The sequence below is a fragment of the Toxotes jaculatrix genome, chromosome 11 (assembly GCF_017976425.1).
Source record: "Toxotes jaculatrix isolate fToxJac2 chromosome 11, fToxJac2.pri, whole genome shotgun sequence".
NCBI lineage: Eukaryota > Metazoa > Chordata > Actinopteri > Toxotidae > Toxotes > Toxotes jaculatrix.
This window is the reverse complement of record NC_054404.1, coordinates 12,679,168-12,689,304: the sequence shown is the minus strand read 5'-3', so window position 1 is coordinate 12,689,304 and position 10,137 is coordinate 12,679,168.

Here is a 10,137-nt window from a genome sequence, read left to right as displayed (position 1 = left end):
CCGATTTTGACGCCTTACTATACTATGACGTTTTTTATGACATTTTGAGGTCAAAAAAAATTTTGACTTTTTTTGTCCGATTTTGACGCCTTACTATACTATGACGTTTTTTATGACATTTTGAGGTCAAAAAATTTTTTGACTTTTTTTGGCCGAAAAAAAACGCCATACTATACTATGACGTTTTTTATGACATTTTGAGGTCAAAAAAAATTTTGACTTTTTTTGTCCGATTTTGATGCCTTACTATACTATGACGTTTTTTATGACATTTTGAGGTCAAAAAATTTTTTGACTTTTTTTGTCCGATTTTGACGCCTTACTATACTATGACGTTTTTTATGACATTTTGAGGTCAAAAAATTTTTTGACTTTTTTTGGCCGAAAAAAACGCCATACTATACTATGACGTTTTTTATGACATTTTGAGGTCAAAAAATTTTTTGACTTTTTTTGTCCGATTTTGACGCCTTACTATACTATGACGTTTTTTTATGACATTTTGAGGTCAAAAAAAATTTTGACTTTTTTTGCCCGAAAAAAACGCCATACTATACTATGACGTTTTTTATGACATTTTGAGGTCAAAAAAAATTTTGACTTTTTTTGTCCGATTTTGAGGCCTTACTATACTATGACGTTTTTTATGACATTTTGAGGTCAAAAAAATTTTTGACTTTTTTTGCTCGAAAAACACGCCTTACTATACTATGACGTTTTTTATGACATTTTGAGGTCAAAAAAATTTTTGACTTTTTTTGTCCGATTTTGACGCCTTACTATACTATGACGTTTTTTATGACATTTTGAGGTCAAAAAATTTTTTGACTTTTTTTGTCCGATTTTGATGCCTTACTATACTATGACGTTTTTTATGACATTTTGAGGTCAAAAAATTTTTTGACTTTTTTTGGCCGAAAAAAACGCCATACTATACTATGACGTTTTTTTATGACATTTTGAGGTCAAAAAAAATGTTGACTTTTTTTGCCCGAAAAAAACGCCATACTATACTATGACGTTTTTTATGACATTTTGAGGTCAAAAAATTTTTTGACTTTTTTTGGCCGAAAAAAACGCCATACTATACTATGACGTTTTTTATGACATTTTGAGGTCAAAAAAATTTTTGACTTTTTTTGTCCGATTTTGATGCCTTACTATACTATGACGTTTTTTATGACATTTTGAGGTCAAAAAAAATTTTGACTTTTTTTGCTCGAAAAAAACGCCTTACTATACTATGACGTTTTTTATGACATTTTGAGGTCAAAAAAATTTTTTGACTTTTTTTGTCCGATTTTGACGCCTTACTATACTATGACGTTTTTTATGACATTTTGAGGTCAAAAAAATTTTTGACTTTTTTTGTCCGATTTTGACGCCTTACTATACTATGACGTTTTTTATGACATTTTGAGGTCAAAAATTTTTTTGACTTTTTTTGTCCGATTTTGACGCCTTACTATACTATGACGTTTTTTATGACATTTTGAGGTCAAAAAATTTTTTGACTTTTTTTGGCCGAAAAAAACGCCATACTATACTATGACGTTTTTTATGACATTTTGAGGTCAAAAAAATTTTTGACTTTTTTTGTCCGATTTTGACGCCTTACTATACTATGACGTTTTTTTTATGACATTTTGAGGTCAAAAAAAATGTTGACTTTTTTTGCCCGAAAAAAACGCCATACTATACTATGACGTTTTTTATGACATTTTGAGGTCAAAAAATTTTTTGACTTTTTTTGGCCGAAAAAAACGCCATACTATACTATGACGTTTTTTATGACATTTTGAGGTCAAAAAATTTTTTGACTTTTTTTGGCCGAAAAAAACGCCATACTATACTATGACGTTTTTTATGACATTTTGAGGTCAAAAAAATTTTTGACTTTTTTTGTCCGAAAAAAACGCCATACTATACTATGACGTTTTTTATGACATTTTGAGGTCAAAAAATGTTTTGACTTTTTTTGTCCGATTTTGAGGCCTTACTATACTATGACGTTTTTTATGACATTTTGAGGTCAAAAAATTTTTTGACTTTTTTTGTCCGATTTTGACGCCTTACTATACTATGACGTTTTTTATGACATTTTGAGGTCAAAAAATTTTTTGACTTTTTTTGGCCGAAAAAAACGCCATACTATACTATGACGTTTTTTATGACATTTTGAGGTCAAAAAAAATTTTGACTTTTTTTGCCCGAAAAAAACGCCATACTATACTATGACGTTTTTTATGACATTTTGAGGTCAAAAAATGTTTTGACTTTTTTTGGCCGAAAAAAACGCCATACTATACTATGATGTTTTTTATGACATTTTGAGGTCAAAAAATTTTTTGACTTTTTTTGGCCGAAAAAAACGCCATACTATACTATGACGTTTTTTATGACATTTTGAGGTCAAAAAACTTTTTGACTTTTTTTGTCCGATTTTGATGCCTTACTATACTATGACGTTTTTTATGACATTTTGAGGTCAAAAAAAATTTTGACTTTTTTTGTCCGATTTTGACGCCTTACTATACTATGACGTTTTTTATGACATATTGAGGTCAAAAAATTTTTTGACTTTTTTTGGCCGAAAAAAACGCCATACTATACTATGACGTTTTTTATGACATTTTGAGGTCAAAAAAATTTTTGACTTTTTTTGTCCGATTTTGACGCCTTACTATACTATGACGTTTTTTTATGACATTTTGAGGTCAAAAAAAATGTTGACTTTTTTTGCCCGAAAAAAACGCCATACTATACTATGACGTTTTTTATGACATTTTGAGGTCAAAAAAATTTTTGACTTTTTTTGTCCGAAAAAAACGCCATACTATACTATGACGTTTTTTATGACATTTTGAGGTCAAAAAAATTTTTGACTTTTTTTGTCCGATTTTGATGCCTTACTATACTATGACGTTTTTTATGACATTTTGAGGTCAAAAAAAATTTTGACTTTTTTTGCTCGAAAAAAACGCCTTACTATACTATGACGTTTTTTATGACATTTTGAGGTCAAAAAAATTTTTTGACTTTTTTTGTCCGATTTTGACGCCTTACTATACTATGACGTTTTTTATGACATTTTGAGGTCAAAAAAATTTTTGACTTTTTTTGGCCGAAAAAAACGCCATACTATACTATGACGTTTTTTATGACATTTTGAGGTCCAAAAAAATTTTGACTTTTTTTGTCCGATTTTGAGGCCTTACTATACTATGACGTTTTTTATGACATTTTGAGGTCAAAAAAATTTTTGACTTTTTTTGTCCGATTTTGACGCCTTACTATACTATGACGTTTTTTATGACATTTTGAGGTCAAAAAATTTTTTGACTTTTTTTGCCCGAAAAAAACGCCATACTATACTATGACGTTTTTTATGACATTTTGAGGTCAAAAAAAATTTTGACTTTTTTTGTCCGATTTTGACGCCTTACTATACTATGACGTTTTTTTATGACATTTTGAGGTCAAAAAATTTTTTGACTTTTTTTGTCCGATTTTGACGCCTTACTATACTATGACGTTTTTTATGACATTTTGAGGTCAAAAAATTTTTGACTTTTTTTGTCCGATTTTGACGCCTTACTATACTATGACGTTTTTTATGACATTTTGAGGTCAAAAAAAATTTTGACTTTTTTTGTCCGATTTTGACGCCTTACTATACTATGACGTTTTTTATGACATTTTGAGGTCCAAAAAAATTTTGACTTTTTTTGTCCGATTTTCATGCCTTACTATACTATGACGTTTTTTATGACATTTTGAGGTCAAAAAATTTTTTGACTTTTTTTGGCCGAAAAAAACGCCATACTATACTATGACGTTTTTTATGACATTTTGAGGTCAAAAAAATTTTTGACTTTTTTTGTCCGATTTTGATGCCTTACTATACTATGACGTTTTTTATGACATTTTGAGGTCAAAAAAAATTTTGACTTTTTTTGCTCGAAAAAAACGCCTTACTATACTATGACGTTTTTTATGACATTTTGAGGTCAAAAAATTTTTTTGACTTTTTTTGTCCGATTTTGACGCCTTACTATACTATGATGTTTTTTATGACATTTTGAGGTCAAAAAATTTTTTGACTTTTTTTGTCCGATTTTGACGCCTTACTATACTATGACGTTTTTTATGACATTTTGAGGTCAAAAAAAATTTTGACTTTTTTTGGCCGAAAAAAACGCCATACTATACTATGACGTTTTTTATGACATTTTGAGGTCAAAAAAAATTTTGACTTTTTTTGGTCGATTTTGACGCCTTACTATACTATGACGTTTTTCATGACATTTTGAGGTCAAAAATTTTTTTGACTTTTTTGGGCAGAAAAAAACGCCATACTATACTATGACGTTTTTTATGACATTTTGAGGTCAAAAAAATTTTTGACTTTTTTTGCCCGAAAAAAACGCCATACTATACTATGACGTTTTTTATGACATTTTGAGGTCAAAAAAATTTTTGACTTTTTTTGGCCGAAAAAAACGCCTTACTATACTATGACGTTTTTTATGACATTTTGAGGTCAAAAAAAATGTTGACTTTTTTTGTCCGATTTTGACGCCTTACTATACTATGACGTTTTTTATGACATTTTGAGGTCAAAAAATTTTTTGACTTTTTTTGGCGTTAAAAAAACGCCATACTATACTATGACGTTTTTTATGACATTTTGAGGTCAAAAAATTTTTTGACTTTTTTTGGCCGAAAAAAACGCCATACTATACTATGACGTTTTTTATGACATTTTGAGGTCAAAAAATTTTTTAACTTTTTTTGCCCGAAAAAACGCCATACTATACTATGACGTTTTTTATGACATTTTGAGGTCAAAAAAAATTTTGACTTTTTTTGTCCGATTTTGAGGCCTTACTATACTATGACGTTTTTTATGACATTTTGAGGTCAAAAAAAATTTTGACTTTTTTTGCTCGAAAAAAACGCCTTACTATACTATGACGTTTTTTATGACATTTTAAGGTCAAAAAAATTTTGACTTTTTTTGTCCGATTTTGACGCCTTACTATACTATGACGTTTTTTATGACATTTTGAGGTCAAAAAATTTTTTGACTTTTTTTGTCCGATTTTGACGCCTTACTATACTATGACGTTTTTTATGACATTTTGAGGTCAAAAAATTTTTTGACTTTTTTTGTCCGATTTTGACGCCTTACTATACTATGACGTTTTTTATGACATTTTGAGGTCAAAAAAAATTTTGACTTTTTTTGGCCGATTTTAACGCCTTACTATACTATGACGTTTTTTATGACATTTTGAGGCCAAAAAAATTTTTGACTTTTTTTGCTCGAAAAAAACGCCTTACTATACTATGACGTTTTTTATGACATTTTGAGGTCAAAAAAATTTTTGACTTTTTTTGTCCGATTTTGACGCCTTACTATACTATGACGTTTTTCATGACACTTTGAGGTCAAAAATTTTTTTGACATTTTTGGGCAGAAAAAAACGCCATACTATACTACGACGTTTTTTATGACATTTTGAGGTCAAAAAATTTTTTGACTTTTTTTGGCCGAAAAAAACGACATACTATACTATGACGTTTTTTATGACATTTTGAGGTCAAAAAAATTTTTGACTTTTTTTGTCCGATTTTGACGCCTTACTATACTATGACGTTTTTTATGACATTTTGAGGTCAAAAAATTTTTTCACTTTTTTTGGCGGAAAAAAACGCCATACTATACTATGACGTTTTTTATGACATTTTGAGGTCAAAAAAATTTTTGACTTTTTTTGGTCGATTTTGACGCCTTACTATACTATGACGTTTTTCATGACATTTTGAGGTCAAAAATTTTTTTGACATTTTTGGGCAGAAAAAAACGCCATACTATACTATGACGTTTTTTATGACATTTTAAGATCAAAAAAAATTTTGACTTTTTTTGTCCGATTTTGACGCCTTACTATACTATGACGTTTATTATGACATTTTGAGGTCAAAAAAATTTTTTGACTTTTTTTGTCCGATTTTGAGGCCTTACTATACTATGACGTTTTTTATGACATTTTGAGGTCAAAAAAAATTTTGACTTTTTTTGCTCGAAAAAAACGCCTTACTATACTATGACGTTTTTTATGACATTTTGAGGTCAAAAAAATTTTTGACTTTTTTTGTCCGATTTTGACGCCTTACTATACTATGACGTTTTTTATGACATTTTGAGGTCAAAAAAATTTTTGACTTTTTTTGGTCGATTTTGACGCCTTACTATACTATGACGTTTTTCATGACATTTTGAGGTCAAAAATTTTTTTGACATTTTTGGGCAGAAAAAAATGCCATACTATACTATGACGTTTTTTATGACATTTTGAGATCAAAAAAAATTTTGACTTTTTTTGCCCGAAAAAAACGCCATACTATACTATGACGTTTTTAATGACATTTTGAGGTCCAAAAAAATTTTGACTTTTTTTGTCCGATTTTGACGCCTTACTATACTATGACGTTTTTTATGACATTTTGAGGTCAAAAAATTTTTTGACTTTTTTTGGCCGAAAAAAACGCCATACTATACTATGACGTTTTTTATGACATTTTGAGGTCAAAAAAAAATTTGACTTTTTTTGTCCGATTTTGACGCCTTACTATACTATGACGTTTTTCATGACATTTTGAGGTCAAAAATTTTTTTGACATTTTTGGGCAGAAAAAAACGCCATACTATACTATGACGTTTTTTATGACATTTTGAGGTCAAAAAAATTTTTTTTGACATTTTTGGGCAGAAAAAAACGCCATACTATACTATGACGTTTTTTATGACATTTTGAGGTCAAAAATTTTTTTGACTTTTTTTGGCCGAAAAAAACGCCATACTATACTATGACGTTTTTTATGACATTTTGAGGTCAAAAAAAATTTTGACTTTTTTTGCCCGAAAAAAACGCCATACTATACTATGACGTTTTTTATGACATTTTGAGGTCAAAAAATTTTTTGACTTTTTTTGGCTGAAAAAAACGCCATACTATACTATGACGTTTTTTATGACATTTTGAGGTCAAAAAAAATTTTGACTTTTTTTGGTCGATTTTGACGCCTTACTATACTATGACGTTTTTTATGACATTTTGAGGTCAAAAAAAATTTTGACTTTTTTTGGTCGATTTTGACGCCTTACTATACTATGACGTTTTTTATGACATTTTGAGGTCAAAAAATTGTTTGACTTTTTTTGGCCGAAAAAAACGCCATACTATACTATGACGTTTTTTATGACATTTTGAGGTCAAAAAAAATTTTGACTTTTTTTGTCCGATTTTGACGCCTTACTATACTATGACGTTTTTCATGACACTTTGAGGTCAAAAATTTTTTTGACATTTTTGGGCAGAAAAAAACGCCATACTATACTATGACGTTTTTTATGACATTTTGAGGTCAAAAAATTTTTGACTTTTTTTGTCCGATTTTGACGCCTTACTATACTATGACGTTTTTCATGACACTTTGAGGTCAAAAATTTTTTTGACTTTTTTTGGCCGAAAAAAACGACATACTATACTATGACGTTTTTTATGACATTTTGAGGTCAAAAAATTTTTTGACTTTTTTTGTCCGATTTTGACGCCTTACTATACTATGACGTTTTTTATGACATTTTGAGGTAAAAAAAAAATTTGACCTTTTTTGGCCGAAAAAAACGCCTTACTATACTATGACGTTTTTTATGACATTTTGAGGTCAAAAATTTTTTTGACTTTTTTTGCCCGAAAAAAACGCCTTACTATACTATGACGTTTTTTATGACATTTTGAGGTCAAAAAATTTTTTGACTTTTTTTGCCCGAAAAAAACGCCTTACTATACTATGACGTTTTTTATGACATTTTGAGGTCAAAAAAAATTTTGACTTTTTTTTACCCGAAAAATTCCTTACTATACTATGACGTTTTTTTATGACATTTTGAGGTAAAAAAAAATGTTGACCTTTTTTGGCCGAAAAAAACTCCTTACTATACTATGACGTTTTTTATGACATATTGAGGTCAAAAAAATTTTGACCTTTTTTGGCCGAAAAAAATGCCATACTATACTATGACGTATACTGTGACGTTTTTCAAAAAAATTTTTGACTTTTTTTGTCCGATTTTGACGCCATACTATACTATGACGTTTTTTATGACATTTTGAGGTCAAAAAATTTTTTGACTTTTTTTGGCCGAAAAAAAAGCCATACTATACTATGACGTTTTTTATGACATTTTGAGGTCAAAAAAAAATTTGACTTTTTTTGCCCGAAAAAAATGGCATACTATACTATGATGTTTTTTATGACATTTTGAGGTCAAAAAAATTTTTGACTTTTTTTGCCCGAAAAAAACGCCATACTATACTATGACGTTTTTTATGACATTTTGAGGTCAAAAATTTTTTTGACTTTTTTGCCGATTTTGACGCCGTAATATACTATGACGTTTTTTATGACATTTTGAAGTCAAAAAAAATTTTGACTTTTTTTGGCCGACTTTGACGCCTTACTATGACATTATTATGACATTTTGAGGTCAAAAAAATTTTTGACTTTTTTTGCCCGAAAAAAACGCCATACTATACTATGACGTTTTTTATGACATTTTGAGGTCAAAAAAAATTTTGACTTTTTTTTACCCGAAAAATGCCTTACTATACTATGACGTTTTTTATGACATTTTGAGGTCAAAACATTTTTTGACTTTTTTTGGCCGAAAAAAACGCCTTACTATACTATGACGTTTTTTATGACATATTGAGGTCAAAAAAATTTTGACCTTTTTTGGCCGAAAAAAACGCCATACTATACTATGACGTATACTGTGACGTTTTTCAAAAAATTTTTTGACTTTTTTTGTCCGATTTTGACGCCATACTATACTATGACGTTTTTTATGACATTTTGAGGTCAAAAAAAATTTTGACTTTTTTTGGCCGATTTTGACGCCTTACTATACTATGACGTTTTATATGACATTTTGAGGTCAAAAAAATTTTGACTTTTTTTGGCCGAAAAAAAGGCCTTACTATACTATGACGTTTATTATGACATTTTGAGGTCAAAAAAAAATTTGACCTTTTTTGGCCGAAAAAAACGCCTTACTATACTATGACGTTTTTTATGACAATTTGAGGTCAAAAAATTTTTGGACTTTTTTTGGCCGATTTTGACGCCTTACTATACTATGACGTTTTTTATGACATTTTGAGGTCAAAAATTTTTTTGTCTTTTTTTGGCCGATTTTGACGCCTTACTATACTATGACGTTTTTTATGACATTTTGAGGTCAAAAAAATTTTTGACCTTTTTTGGCCGATTTTAATCAACCTTCGACTCCTTCGAAGGTTGATTAGTACAGTCTACACTACAACAAGCCCTATATGTCACAAAAACATATCCAAACACGGACACTGCAGCCCCTGTCAACTGTTGGAGGTAGCCGGAGGCCTCTGGATGTAGCCGCCTAGCCCAGCCGATGCTTTAGCAAAGAGCTAATTGCCAGTGCCTGTCTATGGAGCTGTCACTCAACGTAACCATGCCCTAATTTATGTAAGAATTTTAAGCCTAAATAACACTAAAACAGTCGTGGAACAACCCCCCCCCCTACACACACACACACAGCGTTCACGTAGGTGGAAACTATCAATAGAGAGCAAAAACTAAAAATGTACCAGGCTGTAAATGTGTTTTTTTAGACTGTAAAGTTGGCTCTTTTAACATGGGGGTCAATGGAGAATTGCTCACTTCTGGAGCCAGCCCCCAGCAGCAGCCAAGGAACTGCAGCTTTTTGAACGCGGAAGTGATCCTCACTGCTGAAACCTACAACTCCGCGCTTGGTTATGACTCATATACACTTTCCCTCAAAATTTTAACATTTCCCATCTGGCAATATTCATCGTTAACAAATATCTAATAATGTTTGCTAAAGACTTGTAGTTCTTTTTGTGACATCAAACAGTGACAGAATTAGGAGTGCAGAGTATAAGAGTATAAAACATTTTATTAAAACAAGCACAGCAACCAATATGCTACAAAACAACATATAGCAATAACAATGAAGTGCTTTTCAACAGCCCTCACATTTAAAACACTGTTAATACAGATTAAAAA